The sequence below is a fragment of the Capsicum annuum genome, chromosome 9, assembly GCF_002878395.1.
Source record: "Capsicum annuum cultivar UCD-10X-F1 chromosome 9, UCD10Xv1.1, whole genome shotgun sequence".
Lineage (NCBI taxonomy): Eukaryota > Viridiplantae > Streptophyta > Magnoliopsida > Solanales > Solanaceae > Capsicum > Capsicum annuum.
This window is the reverse complement of record NC_061119.1, coordinates 39,403,982-39,417,189: the sequence shown is the minus strand read 5'-3', so window position 1 is coordinate 39,417,189 and position 13,208 is coordinate 39,403,982.

Below are 13,208 nucleotides of genomic sequence, written 5' to 3'. Positions count from 1 at the left end.
GTGGAATACCAATGTTTGAAACCCCCGTTGGCGGGAGCATTATACTCGTTACTAGGGAGTACAACCTTAAAACTGCAATAATCACAATCGGGCTCTCTGGCCAATAATATCATCATCAAACAACCCTACGGTGGCACATAGGTTTGGGGAAATACCAAATTTCCCTCTCGGTGCTAAGTACTACTCCCCAACAAGCTCAGAACACGTTAGGAAATCCATCATCATCATCACAAGGGCCTATCATAAAGACCAAAACAAATATCTTAAATTATAATTCATCAACAATTTGTGAATTTCTAACCCCAACTTCGACTTAAAACATTTCAATCTTTTTCAACATCAACAAGGTATCAATGCATTGAACCATAACCGACTCAACATTTGGACAAGGATATGAAGACTCAATACGTAATATTTTCAACAATTCAACTCATCAAAATCAATCTTTCTCATAGTCAAAATCATCTCGACTCTGCGAGTTCAAGGTCAATGTACTCAAATGATTATTCTTTTAATTTGACAATTAAATCATGACAACATCTTTTGAAAAGCACTTGAGACCTTCAATTCATAATAAGAATACATATCCCGCAGTACAACTCAAATCACGACTTTTATCTCGAAAGCCTTTAGAAATATCAATTCATTGTAGTAGTATGCAATTCATAGCATAAATTCTCAATTTAAGAAGTAGAGTAATAAGTAATCATGTATATCCTTATTGAAAAAAAACTCAAAGTCTTATAAATCCTTCATAAAGTAATTTGAGTATATATCCATTTTCGAATATCATGAAATTTCAATAATAGAACTCAACCTTTTTAAATGTCAAAATGTAAGAATTTATCAAGTCATGACAACATCAATATTTTTGAGAAATATCAAGACTCATGGTAACATCTCAAATGTTATATCTCAATATGCTCAATGATTCAATTTCATCATAAAGAAGCTTTAAGCTTATCATAAATCTCAAAATCATTCCAAAATACCATTTCAACATATATCTCGAAATCATTCAAAATAAAAATATGAAATTTACAATTATAGATATCAAGACATCTCATGCCTCAAATATATATTCAATAATTCAAATCGTCATTGGGAAGCATAAAGCTTGACACATATCTCAAAATATTATTCCAAAATACCATCTCGACATGCGTCCCAAAATCATTCAAAATACCACCTCGTGGTAAAAGTGTGTAATTCGCAATGATAATTATTAAATCATATCATAAAAATATTGAGATAATCATATAAATCAAAGTTTATTCATTCAACCATCATAATCTCATAATCGAATTATTTAGACATAATCTCACTTGCAAAATCATATAAAACCATAATAAAATTAAAGCTTTGAGCACAAGAACGGAAGATTGCTCTTGTTCAAAACCCCACATACCTTGAAATTGACTTCTTGATTACAGAATTCTGTTCGGACAAATAATGGGTGCTCCTCGAAGGTCTTGAAATGAGGAGTTCGTTTATCGAATTAATTTTGGATTTCTACGGTGAAATTGAAAGGTATTTGAAGGTGAAATTTGGCTAGGGTTTCATTATCCCACGTGTTTCATGGAGAAAATGAATTTTGAAGGTTCAATTATGTATTAAATGGATAAATTTTCGTCCAAGAGGGGGTGTGAAATGACCAAATTGCCCTTAAAAAATAAATAATGTCAAATCTGTCCTTTGGTGGACTGTTTTGATAGGCTGAAGTAGATCGACCATAACGTTTTACTTCGACAGCCAAATTGGATGAAACCAATTTCATTAGAAAGAGGACTCTTAGAGCTTTTCGTTGATATATAGTAGCTCACCCAGATCATTATGTACAAGGAGTTATGGTCGTTTGAAGTTGACCCTGAAATTCGCCTGGCTGCAGTAATTTTTAATTTCCTGCACGTTTTACTGTTCACAGTTCGATCGGAATGGTCGTAGTTCGATCGGAATGGTCGTAACTCATCGCTCGAGTGTCCGTTTTCGACGATCTACATATCGTTGGAAAGATTATTCGATACTCTACGCAATGGTAGGTCAACATCTTAGAAATACTACACAGAAAATTTATGGATCGCTCTAAAGCGTAGAACTCGATACGTTTCTCATGAAATCTTTACAAAGACAATTTTTCGGGGTATTACACTTTGTCCAGGGTTACTTGCATCCACCCTACCCAAAGGGAGGGAGCAGTTGTTGGCGCCTATTTTTTATCCTTCACGACTAAGTTTAGTCCTGAGTTTCTTCGTTTTAAATAAAATTACAATATTTATTTTATCTGAAAAAGAAAACTTTCTAAAGTATCTATCTAGGTGATTTTGTCATTTTAAGTAACAATTATACATTTTCGTATTCGTATATATGTAATTGTATAATTTGTTGCTTAAATAATTATTTTACAAAAAATTAAATTTTAATTAAGGATTATCTCGAGAATGAATTTAAATGGATAAAAGCTTGATTTTAAAATAATTTTTACTCAAAAATGACTTACTTGGAAAATATTTGTTTGATTTTATTTCATCAAGAAACTCAAAAATAAATCGGTTTATAATTCATACTAGATTTTGATTCAATTTAACTGATTCATTGAATTTGGTCATAACAGAAATCAGGCCACAATTGCAATGAAATTTACCAATTGATACTCAATTGGCAAAAATTTAAATAAGATTGGTTAAATCCCAATTCAACTTGGCTACTTAATGAATCAAAGTTCTTTGGTTAAATCCCAATTCAACTTGGCTACTTAATGAATCAAAGTTCTACCCATCCCTTTTTTTAATAACCTCGGGCCCAACATTTCCCCTTAAACCGACCTAACTTAAGCCCTTCTCATACCAACACATCAGTTGCACCAGTAGTTTACACAATCGACCCGGCCCATACTTTTATCTCCCTCAATATGCACAACAATGTACAAACTGTTAACAACAAGAAGGACGTACAACCTGCAGCTATGCGTAACAGCAATATCAGCAAACAGTAACGACAACTCAACAGCTTCAACTAGTCACCAACCGTAGTAATCCTAGTCGCCTCCCTTTTTTACCATTTTGCTCTCGTGTACAGCCGAAAATGGCTAGAAGCTCATCGAATTTTCCTCACGCTCAACTTGTACTCGCCTATTTTTAGCACTATTACAATGCATGCATGCCTCTCTCTGCTTATGAGTTCTTTCCTCACTTAATTTCAAGTACAAAGACCATTCTCACTATGAAATTAACAAAAATCTCAAGAAATCAACTCAAATTTGAAATGGAAATATAAAACCCTAATCCCCCTTCCCCCCCTCAAATTTCCCTATAAATAGGTAGCGGGGGATACATGTGAGAGAGAGTATTCCTTGGGGAAAAAATTAGGAATTCGGGAGGAGAATTCCTCTAATCCCACGTAACCAAAGAATTTCGAAAGAAACACATTTGGAAAATAAATTCCGATAAAAATTTAAAACTTTGACGAGTTGGAATATAAACTTCGCTAGTGGAAGTCTGTCATTAAGGCTTGTTGTCCTATGTTCATTGATCCTAAAATGGTGAGATCCTAAAGCTTAACTTTAATTTTTCTTGTTTTTGATTGCTGGGCATTTTAGTATAGATGTTCTAGTTTATTTCGTGTTTTTCTCCTAGTTACTACTTAGTAAAATGCTAGCCTATTAATCACGAATTCAGCCCCTTAAGTTTGCTATTGTCATAAGCTTTTTGTTGTTATGTCTATATAGAAATTATTGTTAATTCACAAACGAAACATGGATTTTTCTTCCAAAATCTTAATTTTAAAAACCATTGAATCTTGCTTAGGGAGTGTTCCTTTACGTTTGGTTTCATTCGAATCTTTTGAATAGCTTTATATCTACAAACTTGCTGCTTCTCCTTATTCTTTGCCTAGGTTTGTGAGATTTAGATTTGAAGCTAATGGTTACTTTCCGCAATTGAGCCTAAACTAATATGTTTTAAAGGAAGTTGATTATTTGCTTGGCTTCTTATGTATGTGACTTATGTGTTTACATGTTTATCTTGTCATATAAGTCCTCTGGTAAATGGAGACTTGATGTAACGTCCCGGGAGTACACCCTGGACGCCACACGATGCTTAAGACCATAAGTGATCCCAAGCTAACTCTTTCTACTGGCATAACTCATAAGCAACTGAAATAAATACATAAGTCTAAAAGAATAATGTTGAAGATAAATCTTTTCCGAATATGATCAATACAAAGCTACATTAAAATGATACATCTCTGATTATACAAAGTAAAACATGAATCAACTACATTAACTCTACTAACTGTCTATGAAGCCTCTACTAGTATTGACTATAGGTAGTCGGGACATGACCCCAATTATCCGAATCAATACAACTAAGTGAATAAGGAATATAAAATACTACACCAAACTCTGACTGACTCGAGTCCTTGAATCACAAAGACTCATCACCTGCTAACTGGAAGCTGCAACTGTCTGATTCTAATATGCACCCTACAACTTGTACCTACATTATTAGATAATGTAGCATATAGACGTATATGTGGATTAGTACTTTTGAAATGTACTGAGCATATGGGGGTGAATGCATAAGTAAAACAATAATGTAATAATTCAAATAAACTTTCAAAACTGCATGCTAAATGTGAGTGACTCACCTTGGCTTGAATAATCAAAACTAACAAATAATAAAGCGCAAAAGAAATTCTTGTGAGCCACCATACTTAGTTCTAATAAAACTGTACTTCAAATCATGCAGGCTAAATGAAAAGGGCTCACTTTTTCAAATCTTAGAACTTAAAGCTGAAATCTGATAACTGTAGTCTTATGTAAAACAATGTCTGAGTAAATTTGTGAACCTTTACATTTAATTTTCTCAAAACTATTCTGACATTTTGATTCAAGAGTTAGGGACTTTGGGAGGTTCTTCTAACCGACATATACCATGTGAGCCATCATGATGTCCAACGTCATGTTACCCTAAAGGAAAAACCTCATGTTGGGGAGATGTGTCAGACTCTTGCCAAGCAGTATAACCTTATCTTAAGTGATCACTATCTTAGCCCACTATAGACACTTAATCTCAATTCCACGGTGGCACGTAATTCTAGGGTATGAGACCTTGGAATCATACCCAACTTGGTGCTAAATACTACTCCCATTCTCTGGCTAAAAACTTTAGAAAATCCACCTTAAAATAGCACAAGGGTTTGTAATGAAAACTAATTATGCTTCTCTTTCTTTAAATCTTAAACTGTATGAACAATGTGGATTCCCTATCTTAGATTAGGATCAAAATATCAAATTTATTTCTTAAATCTTGATAAAAAAATTCATAAGAGAGGCTCAAAATCATAATCTTGTTGAGATATCAATACTTCAAACTTCGGGCATTAAAACCCATGCTTTAAACTCATGCAAACTCATAGCAAAATGTCATGCTCAATATACTTCTTGAAATACTTCAACAATATCAAAGTAATGAAATCAAACTCATATTATCATGCTTAAAACTCAATTCAAAATTTGTAAAATCATATCACACGTATAAAGATGTGAAAATGGACATGCAACTCAACATTTAAATCACTTGTAACATCATAATCCTTAAATAATGATAATTGGGTATGAACCCTAAATTGAAATTCATGTAAATTCAATCTTTAAAACTGGTTTTGGGCACAAGGATGAAGGAATATCCTTGTTCATAAACCCCACATAGTTTTAATGACGACGAAATTGTGAAAAGATTGGATCTTTAAGCTTGAATTCCTTAATTTCTTGTGAAAAGCACATGAATCTTATTATTGGGAATGGATGAGGGATTTTGAGTTACTTACTGATTGCTTAGGGTTAAGAAAGAGGAGTTTATGCATTTAATATCTTATAAAAATATTTTGAAGTGATTAAGGACGGTTTAGGGGTGTGAAATGACTTCAACACCCTTGATATAAGTCAAAACGGAGTGTTTTTGGCACTTGGCAATGACTTAGGCATCACCCAATCAATATCCCAAGCTAGGCTTTGCGTCGCATTTCCCATCACCCAAGTGTGGTTGGGCGGTGCAATACCCATCGCACACCCTTATTGCCTCTCACGAAAATGGGCATTACTTTTTGCTTGGGTATCGAATTAAGGCGAAATTGGTATCATTGGAAAGATAATTCAATTATCTACAATTTTATGGTCCTTTAGCTGTAAAATTATACATATATCAAAAGTTATACACATTCAAAGATGACCCTTGAAGAATCAAATACCAAACTTTGATGAATTTAAGGTCCTTAGCTCAACTTGGCTCTAAGTGATTTTAATGGACATTCTTCACCTACTAGACACTTAACACACTGGGACAATTATCATGAAACTTATATTCACATGGTAATCATTTGTATTAGGGCTTATAGGTATAAGAACAACGGTTAGAATTCTAGCGCAAAAATACGGGGGTGTTACACTTGAATAACCCATTTCTTTCTTTTTTCGAATGGAAGATTCATGGATCTACCTCATTGAAACTTAGCTTTAAGACATGATAGCATTACAATATTTTTCCTATAATCCCTTCTCTTATACTTCTTTGGTATGCCTCGGAATTTGACTATGTAGTCTATTGAAGATCAATTATTTGAGAATTTGTATCCTTCTTCCAAGAGTCAAAAGATTTCATATGTCGTAGGAACTTGATTTCAATATGGTTGTTCTTATTTTAGGTTATATTTTATCTCAATTGCTCGTACATGTTTTACCTTGTCTAGATGATACATTAAGATTGATTAAATTATTTTTTTTATCTGGAAAACAGTTCTGGTTCAATCATATTTCTGATTGGATTGGTTTCCTGCCAAAACATGTTATTTCTTAGGAAGATTTATAAAAATCTATAGTTACTAAAATCAAGTTATAAATTCTCCTATAATCACAAGTCCCTTCTTTATAATGACAAATCAGCAGGTTTATTGCTTTACAAGGGTGGCTATTTCATTAATTGAGAAGTTGTTTTTCTCAGGAAAAGTTTGAGCTCTTTTGTTCTCTAAGTTGGACTAATAGAATAAATGTTTGGTCCTTGTCTATATAGGATTATGAGATTTGAGTATTAAGTAATATGGTCCGAAAGCATTTGATCTCCATACTTGATTAGTTCATCACAAACATGTTGTGTTTTTTAAACGCCCCATGATAAGATCATTACTAATTCCCTTTTTTCTTTTTTCTTGAGACATGTGAATTCAGCATGAGTTAGTGTATGGTTTTTCCTATTTCAGTGCAACACAGTCCTAGAACTAAAGCATTCTGTCTTCTACTGTTCTAGTTATATACAGTTAGCCATATTCCCAACATATGCTTGATTATAAAAATGGAACATTAGTATAATTTGTTAATTAGTTTCCCTCTTTTTGAATAATGACATTGTTTAGTGAAAACTTGATCTTTGTGCTTTTTAAAATTTTGTATGCAAGAACCCTTTGGATTGAGTTAATCGTTTACTTCTTCTTTTAGTATGTGACACCCGATGAGTCCAAACGGACTCCCATCTTGCATATTAGTCGAGCCAAATTCCATGCTAAAGTCCCTAAAATGGACTAATAAATAAGAAACAATGTTGTATATATCAATATACAGTAGTATACAAGGGATATATAGTGGAAAGCAAGGAGGTGAAGTTGGCATATAGGTGGAAGACTAAAACATATGCATATATGACTAATATATGGTCATGCATCTCAAATGCAACTTGGAGATGCCCTAGGATTGTTGTCTCTTCAAAACTAATCGAAGAAGGCAATATGGTCTTCGGGACATGGCCTTTATGACATTGCCCTTATGGCATGGCCCTCTTGGCACGACTCTTTTGGCATGGCCCTATTGGCATGGCCCTTTTGGCATGGCTCTTTTGGTGTAGCCCTCTTGGCATGACCCTTTTGGCATGACCCTCTTGGCATGATATAATCCAATAAGAAGATGAGGATAAATGAAAATATCTGTGCAACGATTGTAGAAAACATCACCTTGACCATCCATTGGCATACAGGACCTTCTGTATATACCATTTTCAAATATTTCATGCTCTTTATGATCCCTGATTTGCTAAGGATTTGAGTAAGTCATAATGTCTGATGATACCTGTAACCACAGAAAACTTGTTAGTCTTGGAAACTCAGCTATTTTTAGCTTTCTAACATTCTGGCCCTTTTTTATCGGCCTTTGAATATTTGACTCTGTTATATTTCTTTAAACCAAAGGAATATGTTGAATAACCGATGCTTTCGTTGGTTATTTTTTGGCTTCAAGATAACCTACATCCACAGGAAAGTTATTAGTTTTTGGCAAAATTGATATGTGTTGACTTCCTTGGTTTTCAGCTCTGGCTATTGTCATCACTGGGGTCTCCTCTTCTTCAGGTATTTGTCATCTTTTGACCGTGCTTCGACTCCCCGGGTTGGTGGATTTTAAGGCAAAATTAGAGCATAAATTAATTTAAAGTAAGTCTTTTTTTAAATAGTTGTTTCTTCAAAAACCTTTTTATAAGATTGAGATAGGTCTCTGCCAATTAAGTCATGCCATGTACTAGCTTTAATGAACACTTTTGACTCGAGGAATTGACACATCTGTCATTATGTCAGTGAGCTCTGAAGATCTTTTAGTATTGCGGATGAAAAGTTTTGGAGATAAACCTTTGTAGCCGAAAGTCCATGAAGTTGACTCTGCTCTTTCAATGCCGATGAATCTTTGGTCTTATGTTTTTGAACTCTTTAGTGTGGTCTGGTTGAAATTTTGATGTCTTCCTTAAAATTTTTGCCCAGATACTAATATTTCTCTCAAAATTTTATTTGGATTGCAAGAGGAAGATCCTCTTCTTTTGAAATTTTTAAGATTCCATCACAAAAATTCTGCCCAGTTTCCATTTCTTGGGTTGATATAACCAAGCTGTTGTGGCTCCTACATATCTCGTTGAACAGGAATCAGGTCAAACGTAGTTACTACATAACAGGATGGGGAATTTTAAAGCTACTACAAAGCAGAAAATGATTACAAATGGAGAAAACAATTACAAGGAAATAAGCACAAAGAAACACCATATTAGACATAATATCTCTTTACTGTATCCGAATTGATTGGCTTGGGCCACCTTTGGTCATCTATCTCAGATAAAATCAAGGCTCATCCAGATAATACTTTGCAGACTACATACATCCCTTCCTAATTTGGATCAAACTTCCCTTATACTCCTCTAGGAGAGGGAATATGCATTTGAGCACCAATTGTCCAACTTCGAACATCTGAGCTCTTACTCTTTTGTTAAAAATACAAATCATTCATTATTGATATAATTGTCCATGGCATATAACACTCGTCCTCTTTTCATCGATCATCATGAGTTGTTCATGGTGGGCGCAGATGTAAAGCCCCGAAAAATGGGTCCCGGAGCGTCACACGGTACGTGAGGCTACGAGTAGCCCCAAGCTGATCCTTTGAGCCATTTTCATTCAGTTCAACACAAATCAATGGGGTTTCCATAAATAACCCTCAAATATCAACAGAGTAATCATCATCCAAGAATAAAAGAATTTCAGAAAGATAACAAAATATGACTTATTAGTCAACTCCCAACATCTATACTAGTCTGACAAGCCTCTAAGAAAATCAATAAAACCAGCGAGCCATTGAGACATGCCCCAACTGACTCATACTCAGTTATCAAATGTAAACGATTCTATGAAACCAACATCAGACATCCCGTCCTCGAAACATGAGGACTCACCACAATAGAGGATGTAGAACAGCGTGCCCGAAGAATCACTGTCGAACCTGGAACTGAGCACCTGAACCTACATTCCAAGAAAATGTAGCCCACATCCGAAGATGTGGGTCAGTACCATAGAAAGGAACCGAGTATACGGGGGTGTATGCAGTTGTATAAATATCATCATCATAAATATTTATAAGAAATATGCAGGATGTATGAAAGACTCACATAGCCCGAAGAAAATCATCATAATCATGAGAGGATGAAATAACTAAAATAACACATGTGAGTCATCATATAATTTATCAATCACTTTCAGTTCATCAAGGATATCAATTCTCATAATATAAATATCATTTAAATCTTTTGAAAGAATAACTTTCACAATTTCACTTTCAAATTACTTCACCATTCACCATACTCACAAGGAAACACACACACACTGGGAGATCCTATAACCGACATAAACCATGTGAGCTACATGGAGTCCAACGTACAACCCACGTTGGAGAGAGCCGTCCTATCCTTGCCATCGGAGTAGGAGTATCGATATCAAATCCACACAAACTAGTGATCACTATATAAATCACCTCAAGCTCACTCCTACGGGGGCACGTAGTTCTAGGGAAGTAAGGTCACTTTATACCTTCCACTCGGTGCTAAAGATTTCTCCCGAACTTAGCTCAGATCATTTCAAAGACAATCCATACCAAAAAAAATTCAGTAATATATAAATATATATCGGGAGCCATCATGCTTCCCATCTATCAAAATCAACCATGTTGTGGATTTCTTTCACACTCGAGTTCAAAACAACTCTATTAAGACCAAAAGGTCAAATCATTCAAAATATCTCAAATATTCAACATCAACGTGCTTATAACACACACTTTCTAAAAACAAAACACAATTTCTAATGGGGATTCATGACCCAAATATCAAAATCATGATAAATATCGTTCAAGATTCATGCTTTATATCACCACACATGTAAATTCATCTTCAAAATCATAAACATTAAGATTTTATAATAATCATCATAAGATATGGGTTTATGCTTCAAATTCATAAAAATCAAATAAAAATCATGCCTTTGTAAAGAAAATTACTTTTGGGCATAAGAACGAAAGAGAGTTCTTGTTGAAAAACTCCACATACCTTGAATGATGAACTTTAGATCGATACTCATTTTTGAGATTTAATTGTTCATTTGAACGATGGTTCTTGGATTGCTTGAACTAGGTACTTGGAATCTTGAATAAATTTGCAGAATTAATGGTGAACTTTGGAGGTTCTTGAAGTTGGATGTATGAGCTTAGGGTTTTCTTTTTGAGGGAGTTTGATTAAATATAACATATAATGCTTCCAATAAGCTTTAATATAGGGTTTGTACGGATTTTGGGTGAGGGGGAATGACTAAAACTCCCCTAAAAATCAAAAAAATTCTCGAATCTGTCCTTTGGTGGACTGTTTTGATAGGCTGAAGTAGATCGACCATAACCTTTTGTTTCGATAGACAAATTGGATGAAACCAATTTCATTGGAAAGAGGACTTACAGACTTTCCGTTGATATATAGTAGATCACCCAGATCATTATGTACAAGGAGTTATGATCATTTAAAGTTGGAGAAAAAATACGCCAGGCCTCAGTACTTTTCCTGCACGTTTTACTGTTCACTACTATTCACGGTTCGATCGGAATGTTCATAACTCGTCGCTCGGGTGTTCGTTTTGGATGATCCACATATCGTTGGAAAGCTTATTCGATACTCTACAAAATGGTGGGTCATAATCTAAGATATTTTGCACGAAAAATTTATAATTCATTCTAGAAGATAGAACCCAACACGTTTACGTACAAAATTTCAACGAAAAATTTCCCGGGGTATTACATCATCCCCCGCTTGGAAACATTCATCCTCGAATGATGCTAGATATGCCAAGATTAGATAGGAAATAGAGCATACAGCTGAAACCATTCGTTAGACTCATCACCACATCGTTTCTCACTCCAAATGCAACATAGAATGCATAAATTCAAGAAACTACAGCTGAACGCATAATAAATGACAGCTGAACTGCTGCAACTTTTATCAAAAGTGCATGATTTAGGAAAGAACGGTACCTTTAGCTTCATCGGAGTTCGCGGAAAATAGGTGCAGATACTTGGATCGCATATCCGCCTCAGCTTCCCAAGTTGCACCCTCAACAGATTGGTTTCGCCACAACACTTTGACCATGGGAACTTCTTTGTTCCTTAGTCTTCGGACACTGAAATCAAGAATCTCAATAGGAATCTCATCAAAAGAAAGATTTTCTTGAATGTCGTCACTCACAGAGGAATCCACTACCACAGCATCGCTAATATGCTTTCTAAGCATGGAGACATAGAATATTGGATGAACAGAGAACAACTCGGAAATCAACTTGACCTCATAAGCTACCTTACCAACACGGCTAAGAATTTTGTAAGGACCAACATAACGGGGACTAAGCTTCCTCTTCTTTTCGAATCTCTTCACCCCCCTCATGGGTGAAATTTTTAGATACACTAAGTCACCAACTTCAAACTCAAGGTCTCTCCTTCTAACATCCGCATTGACTTCTGACGACTCTGCGCAGTTTTAAACCTTTCCCTAATCAACTTAACTTTTTCCATAGCCTCAAATACCGAATCAGGACCACTCACAGCCGCTTCACCCACCTCGAACCAACCTATGGTTGATCTACACTTCCTCTCATGTAAGGCTTCAAATGGAGCCATGCCAATGCTAGAGTAGAAACTGTTATTGTAAGCAAACTCTATCAATGGTAAGTGATCATCCCAACTTCCCTTAAAGTCAAGTGCACAAGCTCTCAACATATCCTCTAAGGTCTGGATGGTCCGCTCAGCCTCACCATCGGTCTGCGGATGAAAAGCAGAACTCAAAAGCACTTGGGTACCAAGACCCTTCTGAAAAGCTTTCCAAAATTGTGAAGTGAACTGAGTACCCCTATTCAAAATGATAGACAAGGGAACTCCATACAGTCTGACTAGCTCTCGGATATACAATCTAGCGTAATCCTCAGTAGTATATGAAGTATGAACCGGCAAGAAATGAGCAGAGTTAGTCAACCTATCAACCATAACCCAAATGGAATCATGATGGCGTTGGGAAGGAGGTAAACCAATCACAAAGTCCATATTTATCTCTTCCCACTTCCAGGTGGGAATACTAAACTCTTGTATCATACCACCAGGTCTTTGGTGTTCAACCTTAACCTGTTGGCATATTGCACACTTAGCTACAAATGCTGCTATATCTTTCTTCATGCCACTCCACCAATAGATTTCCCGCAAGTCTCGGTACATCTTGGTGGTACTAGGATGAATAGAATATCATGCCCCGTGCGCTTCAGCCATAATCCTCTATCTCAGATCATCAACATTCGGGATACACAATCTACCCTGCAATCTCAACACACCATCTCCC